Genomic DNA, 13523 nt, shown 5'->3' on the forward strand with positions numbered 1-13523 from the left:
TACAGTAGAGCGTCGTTTATCCGAATCAATTGGGGACTGGGGTTGTTCGGATAACTTATTTTTCGGATAACCAATTATGTACGAAAAAATATATTAATTTATCCCGTGTTGAAATTTTTCTCCGTTGCGTGTCGCTTCGCGTTGAATTTTCGTCGATGTTAAGCCTAACGAAGACTATTGTATCGTTAAAAATTATTTTTTTATTTTGTACAAACAAAATAAATATATTGAAAAATATAAAAACAATAAAAAATTATACTTCAAAAGTTAATTTAGTATCAAAAACGTAAAATATTCGAGTAGCCGAAAATATAGCCAAAGATTACAGCGCCACAGCACTGGCAAAAATTTAAATTTGTCGACTGAAATTCCTTCGGATAACCGACCTTCAGATAAACGACGCTCTACTGTAAATAGTTTGGTTATTTCAGTGCACTATTGTCACGTTTATCGCGATACTTGAATGGTACGAAATGGCACAATTTAATTGGTCAAGTAGACACCTGAATTTTGAAAATATTGAAAATATATCTTAAATTTTTCCAGATATATTTTTTCCTAATGTTAACTTTAAGAAACTACCATTCACAGCCGAATATTAAACGGTAATCTGACAACTAATGAAATTTTGCGAAAAATACACCAAATATTTAAACTCGGCATCCTCGAAAACAACTTAAATCATATTTTGTGCAGGCGGTAAGCACGTATTAAGTAATTTTCTAATCGAATGACACCATACCGCTGGTCCGATAAAAACAAGGGGCTGTTGTGAAAGAGAGCTGAAATAATTCGAGCAAAAATAGTCGTTGACCTCTACACGGAAGAGAGGATGCTCCACGATTACTCATTATTACCGGTCTACTGTTCATACTAGAAAAATGATCCGTGTTATGATGGCCCCGCAAGTGATCAAAGTTGCTAACTTTAACGTCCGTAAAACTTTGTATGACTTGTTTAAATAAAGAAAATCTTGAAAAAATGCCAGAATAATTGATTTTATGTAATAGTAAAGTATTTATATTTTTGCAACTGATTGTATAAATAAACTGCATGGTAAGTATTTACTCGTAAATATCGCATTTATAGAGAAATTATAGGGCTGTAATTTGAAAAAATTGTAACATAAATTCTGTCTGTGGTCCGCCTGTCTGTCCTTCCTTAATCGCGAGAAAAGAATTAGATAGATAAACTTCGAAAGCAGATATAAAAAGCGTATGGGTAGGAGGCCTAGGTAACTATAGGACCTTCCTAATTAAACCGGAAGTTCCGTTATTTTAATTCAAAATTTTCTCCCGAAAGGAGTTAGATAAATTACAGGCACGACTCTATTCCTAACAGGAAAAGTATGATGTACAGGGGAACTACCATCACTAAAACAATTCATTATGACGAAAAGTTGCAGCCCGGCATTGTGACGATATCACACTAAATATTCGCTCGTTAGAATTGGTTTGGTTTATCTGGTTACCGCAACGCGACGCGCGAGCTATCGCGGAGGGAAGGCATCCCGGGAAGACTTTTACGAGAAGCTTGACATTATTTAGGTTTACTAACATGAAGAAAATCCGGAAAACTGAACATGGCCATCCCGCTGATTATGCTCGAACCCACAAACTATCAGACTTTAGTGGTTTTATGCACTCGGCTACCAGAAGGCACTTATTACAATTAAGAAAGTACAGTTCGGAAATGAAAAACACGAGTTGTTAAATGTGGAAAATTAAATACTTATAGACTTTTCACAGGTTTTCACAGGCTGAAACACTTTTGATTTCACGCAGGCCAAGTGCTATGAGCTACCTGTCGCAGTAATGGCGTAATGGCGCATCTATTTAGTCCTATTGTTGCAGTAATCAAGTGAATATAATACATATTTTTTTAAATTATATATATATTTTTTTTAAGAATTACATTTAGTTTATTATTTAACTAAATATTTTGTCAATGGATGGCGCAACATGTAAAGCCAACAAATCGAATTTAGCTGGAAATGAATTGATTTAGACAAATCCAATAAATGTTTTCAAATGGGAATGACATTTTCTATGTTAGTGAAATTTGAACATGGCTGCCGAGTTTCGTAGCAATTGGTCGAAGAGCCTAGTAATGTATAACGAACAAACAAACAAACAAACTCATTTATATATACAGATTTATTTAGAACATTTTCCGTGTCTATAACAGTATAAGTACATAATTTACTTAAACATCTAAATTAACTGTAGAAATGTGTTTGTCTAATTATATGTACGAAAATGATCACAAATACATTTTAAAAATTCTTTACTCCTCTACTTATTACAGAATTTTTAAAATGTGTTAGATTGGTGTGATAAACCCTTACGTAAGATAACCTTTGGTGTGATACTTGGTGTGATAAACCCTTACGTAAGATAACCTTTGTAAATATAAATAAAATACTATGATATAACAAACATTAAAACGGAAACCATGTAAATAGTTTGGTTATTTCAGTGCACCATTGTTACGTTTATCGCGATACTTGAATGGTACGAAATGGCACAATTTCATTGGTCAAGTAGACACCAATTGAAAATATATCTTAAATTTTTCCAGATATATTTTTTCCTAATGTTAACTTTAAGAAACTATCATTCACAGCCGAATATTAAACGGTAATCTGGCAACTAATCAAATTTTGCGAAAAATACACCAAATATTTAAACTCGGCATCCTCGAAAACCACTTAAATCATATTTTGTGCAGGCGGTAAGCACGTATTAAGTAATTTTCTAATCGAATGACACCATACCGCTGGTCCGATAAAAACAAGGGGCTGTTGTGAAAGAGAGCTGAAATAATTCGAGCAAAAATAGTCGTTGACCTCTACACGGAAGAGAGGANATTATACTTCAAAAGTTAATTTAGTATCAAAAACGTAAAATATTCGAGTAGCCGAAAATATAGCCAAAGATTACAGCGCCACAGCACTGGCAAAAATTTAAATTTGTCGACTGAAATTCCTTCGGATAACCGACCTTCAGATAAACGACGCTCTACTGTAAATAGTTTGGTTATTTCAGTGCACTATTGTCACGTTTATCGCGATACTTGAATGGTACGAAATGGCACAATTTAATTGGTCAAGTAGACACCTGAATTTTGAAAATATTGAAAATATATCTTAAATTTTTCCAGATATATTTTTTCCTAATGTTAACTTTAAGAAACTACCATTCACAGCCGAATATTAAACGGTAATCTGACAACTAATGAAATTTTGCGAAAAATACACCAAATATTTAAACTCGGCATCCTCGAAAACAACTTAAATCATATTTTGTGCAGGCGGTAAGCACGTATTAAGTAATTTTCTAATCGAATGACACCATACCGCTGGTCCGATAAAAACAAGGGGCTGTTGTGAAAGAGAGCTGAAATAATTCGAGCAAAAATAGTCGTTGACCTCTACACGGAAGAGAGGANACTTAAATCATATTTTGTGCAGGCGGTAAGCACGTATTAAGTAATTTTCTAATCGAATGACACCATACCGCTGGTCCGATAAAAACAAGGGGCTGTTGTGAAAGAGAGCTGAAATAATTCGAGCAAAAATAGTCGTTGACCTCTACACGGAAGAGAGGATGCTCCACGATTACTCATTATTACCGGTCTACTGTTCATACTAGAAAAATGATCCGTGTTATGATGGCCCCGCAAGTGATCAAAGTTGCTAACTTTAACGTCCGTAAAACTTTGTATGACTTGTTTAAATAAAGAAAATCTTGTAAAAATGCCAGAATAATTGATTTTATGTAATAGTAAAGTATTTATATTTTTGCAACTGATTGTATAAATAAACTACATGGTAAGTATGTACTCGTAAATATCGCATTTATAGAGAAATGATAGGGCTGTAATTTGAAAAAATTGTAACATAAATTCTGTCTGTGATCCGCCTGTCTGTCCTTCCTTAATCGCGAGAAAAGAATTAGATAGATAAACTTCGAAAGCAGATATAAAAAGCGTATGGGTAGGAGGCCTAGGTAACTATAGGACCTTCCTAATTAAACCGGAAGTTCCGTTATTTTAATTCAAAATTTTCTCCCGGAAGGAGTTAGATAAATAACAGGCACGACTCTATTCCTAACAGGAAAAGTATGATGTACAGGGGAAAGACCATCACTAAAACAATTCATAACATTATGACGAAAAGTTGCAGCCCGGCATTGTGACGATGTCACACTAAATATTCGCTCGTTAGAATTGGTTTGGTTTATCTGGTTACCGCAACGCGACGCGCGAGCTATCGCGGAGGGAAGGCATCCCGGGAAGACTTTTACGAGAAGCTTGACATTATTTAGGTTTACTAACATGAAGAAAATCCGGAAAACTGAACATGGCCATCCCGCTGATTATGCTCGAACCCACAAACTATCAGACTTTAGTGGTTTTATGCACTCGGCTACCAGAAGGCACTTATTACAATTAAGAAAGTACAGTTCGGAAATGAAAAACACGAGTTGTTAAATGTGGAAAATTAAATACTTATAGACTTTTCACAGGTTTTCACAGGCTGAAACACTTTTGATTTCACGCAGGCCAAGTGCTATGAGCTACCTGTCGCAGTAATGGCGTAATGGCGCATCTATTTAGTCCTATTGTTGCAGTAATCAAGTGAATATAATACATATTTTTTAAAATTATATATATATATTTTTAAGAATTACATTTAGTTTATTATTTAACTAAATATTTTGTCNAATTTATGATAATTAAATACAGTTTTAATACAATCACACAGAATAGGCTTATTTGGCTCGATCGTAAAAGCGGGTGTGGTACCAAGAAATGACGGGATGGCAAAGCAAGTCTTTTTACATTGTTTTAATCAAACAACACTTTAAAGTTATCAAATTTAACACAGAAAATTTATAAATAATTTCTATACAATGTTTGACTCATTGTTACGATCCTGGGAACCTCGAACCGGTCCTGGGAAACTCGACACAACCACCGTCGTAAGTCGAATTCTAATTTTCCATAGAGTCAACGTCACAAGTTGGTGTTTCGTTCCAGCAAACGACTGTAAACTATATAACAGCAGGCCGAAGTTTCCACAAATATAATTTATTTACATTTAAACGTGAGATTTCACACACGTTCTGATTAAAGATTCGAAAAATTGATGCTATTATATATAAGGTATTTGATATTAATTTTTATTATAATAAATATTCGATCTGTGAGTAAATGCTATAAAGTTTCATCGGAATCTATAGGAAGTATACACGGAAGCCTCATTAGGTTTTTACCGATTAAAAATTCACTTCCGATCGAAAGTTGAATAAACTTAAGTCGATAATTAAATGAGTTCAATTAAATATGCAATAATTTTGGAAAATATTTATAAGAAATTACACAAAATAGTGCCCTCTAAGCCCACAATATACTTGCTACCCGCCCCAAAATTATAGCGCCACGTTTGCATTGAACGATCGACAGTCACGGCGGTGACTCCGCGCCAAGCGACGATAATCCACCGACTATTTATATCAGGCTGCCCAATTCATTTTGGAGGCGGCTATAATTTCAATTACATGTCAGCCGGCGGGCCACCTAGTGAATCATACTTGCTTACACTCATGATTCTTCTATAAATGGATAGGTATTTCAATCAAACAAAGCTTTAAGTTGCACATGTTTTAATAATATCTAATAAAAAATACATCAATAAGACCAGAGAAGGGGCTTATTAGCTAATAATTTTTCAATATTTGGTAACAAGAATTTAATTTTAACAGCGGAGTGGCAATGACTCGAGTCATAGTTCATTCCGCGTTCGACCAATCACCTGGCGGTTGGCATTATTGGTAGCACGAGATCGCGCATGGTGACAGCCGATCGCTACTGTGGGTGGGCAAATTCAAATGCGTTGGCGAGCCACTTTGTGGCCCGCGGACCTGGGTTTGGGCAGCCATGATTTACATATAGGAATCAGAGTTGCCGATATTCGCAGGTCGATTACTCCGCACTCTAACGTCTAAAGTAATTCCGAATATCTCGTTAAAAAGAAAATTATATTCTTAGGTAACGGCGAAATTTTCAGGCTTTTCAATAAAGCTGTTGACAAAATATAAGAAATCGAAAAGTGCAAAAATGGCCGATGAAGCTGTATTTTCTTATCTTTGTCCAGCATGGCAAAACCTCCCAGATAAAAATCTACCGGGTCTAGACAACTCAAATTTTTTCTTAAACTTCTTGTTATCGGTGAGGTGCCGGCAAAACTTCCGGGTCGATAAGTCAAAGTTCACGGAGGTTTCTACAGAGCTATTTTACTTTCATCATTTAATTTTATGCTTATAAGAAAAAAAAATGCGTGGAAACGAATGATTTTCATTCAAAGTGTTATCCAGATTAACAAAAGCTTAAATTTATGCTAATTAAAAATGTTATAATTGGCATAAATTTGTGCTTCTACAGAACGGCTATCGAAAGCGCTTTCCAGTTATAGCATATTTAATCGAGCTCATTTAATTATCGATTTAAGTTTATTCAACTTTCGATCGGAAGTGAATTTTTAATCGGTATAAACCTAATGAGGCTTCCGTGTATACTTCCTATTAGATTCCGATGAAACTTTATAGCATTCACTCACAGATCGAATATTTATTAGCCTATAATAAAAATTAATAATATTAAATACTTTATATATAATAGCATCAATTTTTCGAATCTTTAATCAGAACGTGTGTGAAATCTCACGTTTAAATGTAAATAAATTATATTTTTGGAAACTTCGGCCTGCTGTTATATAGTTTACAGTCGTTTGCTGGAACGAAACACCAACATGTGACGTTGAATCTATGGAAAATTAGAATTCGACTTACGGCGGTGGTTGTGTCGAGTTTCCCAGGACCGGTTCGGTCGTAAGAATGAGTCAAACATTGTATAGAAATTATTTATAAATTTTCTGTGTTAAATTTGATAACTTTAAAGTGTTGTTTGATTAAAACAATGTAAAAAGACTTGCTTTGCCATCCCGTCATTTCTTGGTACCACACCCGCTTTTACGATCGAGCCAAATAAGCCTATTCTGTGTGATTGTATTAAAACTGTATTTAATTATCATAAATTTTACTTTTTATGACTTTTTCTATGTAAAACTTTTAGATTGGTTCGAAAAGTAGATACGCTATCCCTTTTTTACATGCTTCAAAATTATTCCTTGTTAAATTTATTGTCTGAAAATCACTAACTGATTCAGACTAATATTTCATATAACGTGTAATTGAGCAGAACTCTGCACAAGGCAGACTTTCTGCCTTGATGGACGTTTTGAACTCAGAGTTCTGTCTGCGATGAAAGTTTAAAACGACCGCACCAGCACCAAACACGATTTTTTGCAAATATAAACAACTCGGCAAAGCCCACGTCATGAGCAAACCGAAAATTTAACATTCGATCTGCGGACCGAAATATTCCTGGTCAAATTTTGCCACGTAAAGTCTACTGGACGATTTTCGGTTGTCAGCTGGTCGTCATTCAAGTTTCCGATTGCTGTCGGTTTATATTGATTTCTACAACAATTTTCTATTAGATTAGTTTTATCGGGGCTCACATTTAGAACGTTACAGACATTAGAATGCTAGAAGCGTGTCACTACATTCGTCTTTTTGTTTGAGACCGAAACAGAAAAACCTACGCCGCGGAGCTGTTTCGTTTTTTAGGAAATATTTAGCAATCAGAAATGTCTGGAGAGAAATAATAAATATGCTTATATTATTCTGCTGACTCTTAGTTATTCAATTAATTATTTTAAAACATGCATAAATTGTCATGTTTTCATTTTTATAAACTTATTGATGATCTGCATGCAGAGAGACACAGACGGTCATATACTTCCTATGTTAAAGAAAGTCGACGGTTCGACCAATCCACGACAGGTCTACCTACCCATTCGGAAGTTACTGGCGTCGAGATGAGCTGGCGTTACTGGACATCGCGATACGAATCGCCAATGGTGTTGGTATTTACATTAGATTTCGATGTGCATGCGGGAAGGATACTACTTTCGTTTTTGGTAACGTAGAGTACATACAATTACCTAAGGCTATCGGCACTTTTTTGCCAAATACTCAGTAAGATAAGTCGAGGCATTTTGTTCGATCAAACTGGTACAAATGATCCGAATCTTCAATAGGTATATCATCGGTGGAAAACATAGATGAAGAAATTAAATAAGTTTTAAATAAATCCGTCATTAACATATCTCAGTCGTTTTCACAATTGCTAAAATCACTACGTTTTATTAAATTATGTAAAATAACTGTCCTAAATGTCAAAATAAATTGTCCACAATCGGGATCGGCTGAAAATTCTCCTTTGTGTCCGATAATAGTAAAAGTATTTTCGAATCAATCCTGATTTAACCTATTTGTTAATAAAAACTAAAACCCATTAATGTTTTTAAGCTTCCCATAGCTGAATTCATGCGTTTATAGTTAAGCTATTCATTTTTGCAAGCTACTCTGAAAAACTTACTATCTAATCTTACAAAATGCCACGAATTTATCCATTGTTAAGTTTCTTTTACCACGTTTTAACGTGTCAACTTACGTGTAGACACGTTTTAACGTGTCTACACGTAAGTTGTTACTGCACAATCATTTCTTTGACTTTATTTTGTACAGCGGATTTATAATTCGTTGTACAAAATAAAGCCACTCACTCAATTTTTTATTAAAATCTTTTATTTTAAAAACTTTATACGTATTTTTTTAAATTTCATTTTATTATAACATTTATAATTATATTTTCCCTATTTTTAGGCTTTTAAATTGCGTATATTAACTTCGCTCGGTGAATGAGTAATCATTTTCTAATAATTTCAAACTGTCATTAACAATATTATAAATTGCAGCAACATTCGTAATGTTAACAGTAACGAATTTACGCATTTTCCAGATAAGCGCCAGATGCTACATCACAAAATAATCCCACGAAACATACCGATCTCGCCATTAATAATTAATTTTCGGGTATCACACTGTGTCTATTCATCAATTTTAACTGCCTGCTTTAATAAAGTTTTCGTAAATAATCCATTATCTCGGTTCAAAATGTTTTTAAGTAGAGAATATTAAATCTATAAACATATTTTAAGCCAAATTCTGTCTTTGTCTATACTTAATCATTTTTATTAGTAAATAATATTTATGGCTTTTTCGATTATATTCGGATAAAAATATTTTGTCAAATTAGTATTTTCTTATAAATTTTTATGAAAAAACTAAAATAACCTGGAGACATTTTACAGATTAATTGTAACCGGAAACGACGTGGGAATATCCATTGTTTCGCCGTCATTTCCGATTAGGTGTTCGATTACACGTTTAGATTTCATCGAGAGTCACGGTGGTTAGTTCGCACAGAGTAAAAATGTCACTAACTGAGTATATATACGGAAATCGGAGTTGACGATTTTCGGGTCGATTTCTCCGCCCCCGAAGTCTGTATTTTCCTTTTTCTGTAAGTCTGTATTTTCCTTCTTCTGGCATTGCAGACGCTCCAAGAGAAAAAGCTACTGGGTCTAGAAAGCCAAAATTATAAACTTAAGCCTTTCTCGTCATCGGTGAGATGACTTCCGGGTCGATAGGTCAAAGTTCACGGGAGTTCACGAGAGTTCCCTGTAGAGCTATTTTACTTTTATGGCTTAATGATAAATTTCGATGAAAACAAATGATTTTCATTCAAAATGTCCAGAATAACAGAAGCTCAAATTAGTGCAAATTGAAAGTTTTTCGTAACGATTTTATTAACGGCCTACTGCCGGAGGACGTGACGGAGCTGTTCGTCATCGTCTTAGGTCTTGACATACTAACATAATCATTAACCAAAACACATTTCGTATCCAAACAAAATCATCTGAGACGTAAAAAGATTGCTCCAAGTAAAATATTATGATAATTTGAATGACGGTCAAATTTTTTTCTTGACAGTTTTTCATTGGTAAAGATAAACTTGGCGCTTCCAAACCAAATGTAATAAGCAATAATAAAAATCGTGTGGGTAACGCTTTCAAATACCAGTCTTATATTAACCAATAAAAAAAAAATTTAACCGTCGCGCGTCGTCAAAATTGTCGTAATTTTTTACATGGCGGAAATTACAGGTGTTTTTGTTTGAATTTTCATTTTTTTTATGATTATATTTTTAGACTTATAGACACTAAGTAAAATACTAGTGGTAAAAACGGTATAGGTAAAACATATTTATAAACACTAACTGTTTTCACATCATTTCCGATCCAAAAACTGAAACAAATAAAAAAATGTATAGTAAAAAGCGATATATTTGATAGAATTATATTTTCCTACTTCCTAATATAGTAAATAACGGTTGATTTATCAACAATACATAAGAACTAATTTACTAACATGTACTAGTGAATTTATTTATTTATTTATAGCTCTTTCCACACTGTGAGCTACTATGTTAAGGAAAAAAAATGGAAGTTTGTGTAAACCGAGTGGTACAGTATTTCTTCAGTATGCAGTATACACTTTAAATCTGATGACTAGCATGCTTTAAGTCTAAAAAGACAACTAATACCTGGATTAGTTCTAATAGTTTTCCCTCACTATCCTAAGCACGAGCAATATCGTCAAAAAGATAGAATACAAAGATAATATAGAGTTAACGTATCAGAAAATAAAAGGAAAAAGCTTAAAACTATTGAAAATTTTGACGAAAATTCTACTACATCAGTTATGATTTACAGCAATGTTTTATTATATTTTTTTAAGCCTAGAGATTGCCCTTGTGTGTGTTATATTGCTACTATGTGATAGTATAGTTTATTATTACTTGATAATATTAATAATTCCAGTAAACGAACAACTATTTTAATAATCATAAAATTCATTATACATTTGTATATTTTCAAATGGTTGTTTAATTTCTGTTAATTTTCGATCTGTTTAGATAACGTTGATCTTTACTGTGTTAAATGTTTTGTTTGTGTAGTGTTTAAAACAAGTTCTATTTGTTTAGTATTTTAAATAAATATTCGTGAAATGTCTTCTTTTTTTCTTAATTTATTTTAGTAAATTATCTAAGAATAAAATTGATAAATTCGAAAACAAATCTTTAATACAGATGATTTTTTGGCCCTAAGTCAAATCACAAATACAGTATAATAATCGAACAGATTCGAATATAGATCATTATAAAATGACTTATATTCGCATGGAGATCTGTTATATTCGTAGAATAAATAGAAATAAAATACATAAATAATAGTGTAGTATCGATTAACAAACTAAATAAACTTTCAAAAAAAACAACAGTAAAACTGCTTTTACGTAAAAATGAATTCTATAAACTTAACATTACTTGTAAATGTTCTTTAGTTATTTAAGGAGACGTTAATTGTAACTTAATTAAATATTACTTGGCAGTTATAATCCTTTATATATAATATAATGAACCGGCAGGAGTATCGTTAAACAATTTAAATATCTTTGTTCTTGAGAAAATTCGGAAAAAATTTTTCATAAATGTCTTTAATAATAATCACAATTTATTGAAATTGACTGCATTTTATTTAAAAAAGATGCTGCTTTATTTTCTAAAAGTAATAGTTTTTCAATTGAAAATACACCATGCTACACTCTGTCGAAGAAAATCCGAAACTTAAGCTCCAACGCCATTCACGATAGATGACAAACCAGATGCACGGTCCAAACAAATTAGTTCGATCGTCGCCCACTTGGTGGCCATCGAAGGGTGGTCATCGATTCGACGTCACTCTACGTCATATCCTTCCATGGAAAGTAGGCAGTCCGTTTGACGTCTCTCCGATCCAAGAAGTTCGATTTTTCGGGCGGCCATCGACGACGCTCGCTCGCATTGAAAGTTTGAGACAAAGAAGAATGCACCGTAGGCCACAAAGAAGGCGCGCGCTTATGCTTGGCCTTTCGGCCACGTCTTGGCTAGGCTGGGATTATGAAACGTGGCGGCTGTTTGATAGATTTTCATAGACGTATGAATATAAATTATTTCATTGATTTTATTGAAATTTATTAATCTGTCGGTTGCTCGATTTCGTTTTCGGTTATTTATTAAATCTCTGACAGACAACAAATGGAAGCAGCCGAAGCTATCGTCGTCGTTATCCAATTAATTTGAGTCTTCGTCTGCATTTAGAAAGGGATATAAATTTAGTTTACTTTACGGAATCCTTATTCGACATTAGGCAGGAAATCAAACTGCCGAGCAATAGTTCGTGGAAGGGTAGCCGAAATTTTATAGGTTTTGTAGAACTACGTCATCAGTGATATCATAAGCGGCGAATTTACCCCATGGTAGAAGCAAAACTAGTCACGTGACCATAAAATTTGTCTCTGATGTCAGGTCGACAGCAACGGCATTACCTAATTTGCCACGGCCTTAACAAATCATCCCTACGTATCATGTAATTAGGGCCCGAATTGCAATTTTGTATGGGGCCCGGTCGAAAGTTAATCGGTCACTAGTGACAAGTTCATCCTGTGATATGCTATACTTTACAAGGACCGAAATAAGTATTGCATATTGAAAACTGCATTAAGACTAGATGTTACGAGTCTCTATACAACACCTTAATTCCGCTAGTGGAAACATGCTGTGGAAACCATCCGTAATAAGCTGCTTCTGGTATTGTAAAATAATTTTATTTTAAGAATTTTTATATTCTTATTTAGAAACACGAAAAGTTTACAAATAATTCACGTGCTTTGCTATTCGTCAAATTTTTCACATATAATATAATAAATTGATAAACCTACCTTCTTGACGTTTAATAATCGCATTATAATTATAATTAATTCTATCAACAGATGGCGCTATATGCTTTCGAAATTTACAAATAGAATAAAATAGTCATCTCTCGATATAATTCATGATTTACTCCGACTTATGCATACAAAATATCAATAATACGCTTAAGATGATCACAATACTTCTATCCGTCACGAAAAAAGAAATCAAAATAGAAACTGCGGCATCGTCAACAAAATGTTTGAACGAGTGAGCTTAGCGAGAGGGGATTTCGGCCATGCGAAGGAGAGTGGCCCCAGTAGGGAGGGAAGCAAGGACGGTCGAACAAAGCAATCGTCCTGAATTTTGTCACGAAAACGATTGGGCCGAGCCGTGGAGCGATCGAGCGAAGCCAACAACGTAACCACGAAATCGGTACGTTTTTCAACGGGACGATGGAAAAATTCGTCACGTTCGACCCATTCGAAAAAAAAATTGCTTTGTTCTGTAATTTGACGGAGAAAATCCGAAAAGTTGCTTTTAATGAGAATACAGTAAAGCCTCGATTATCCGATCCCGATTAACCGTCACCTCGGTTAACCGACCGTCCTAGTCGGCGAATTTCAAATGTCCACTAGTGATGTGGCGCTACAATATTTGGCTATGTCTTGCCTACTTTAATATTATTTTTACGTGTTTTAGCTGGCAACACTGAATCGACCATGAAAGGGAGCTAGTATTTAAACGAGGCTTAATTT

The sequence above is a fragment of the Centruroides sculpturatus genome, unplaced genomic scaffold (genome assembly GCF_000671375.1).
Source record: "Centruroides sculpturatus isolate CEXI.00-Female unplaced genomic scaffold, Cexi_2.0 scaffold1260, whole genome shotgun sequence".
Classification (NCBI taxonomy): Eukaryota; Metazoa; Arthropoda; class Arachnida; order Scorpiones; family Buthidae; genus Centruroides; species Centruroides sculpturatus.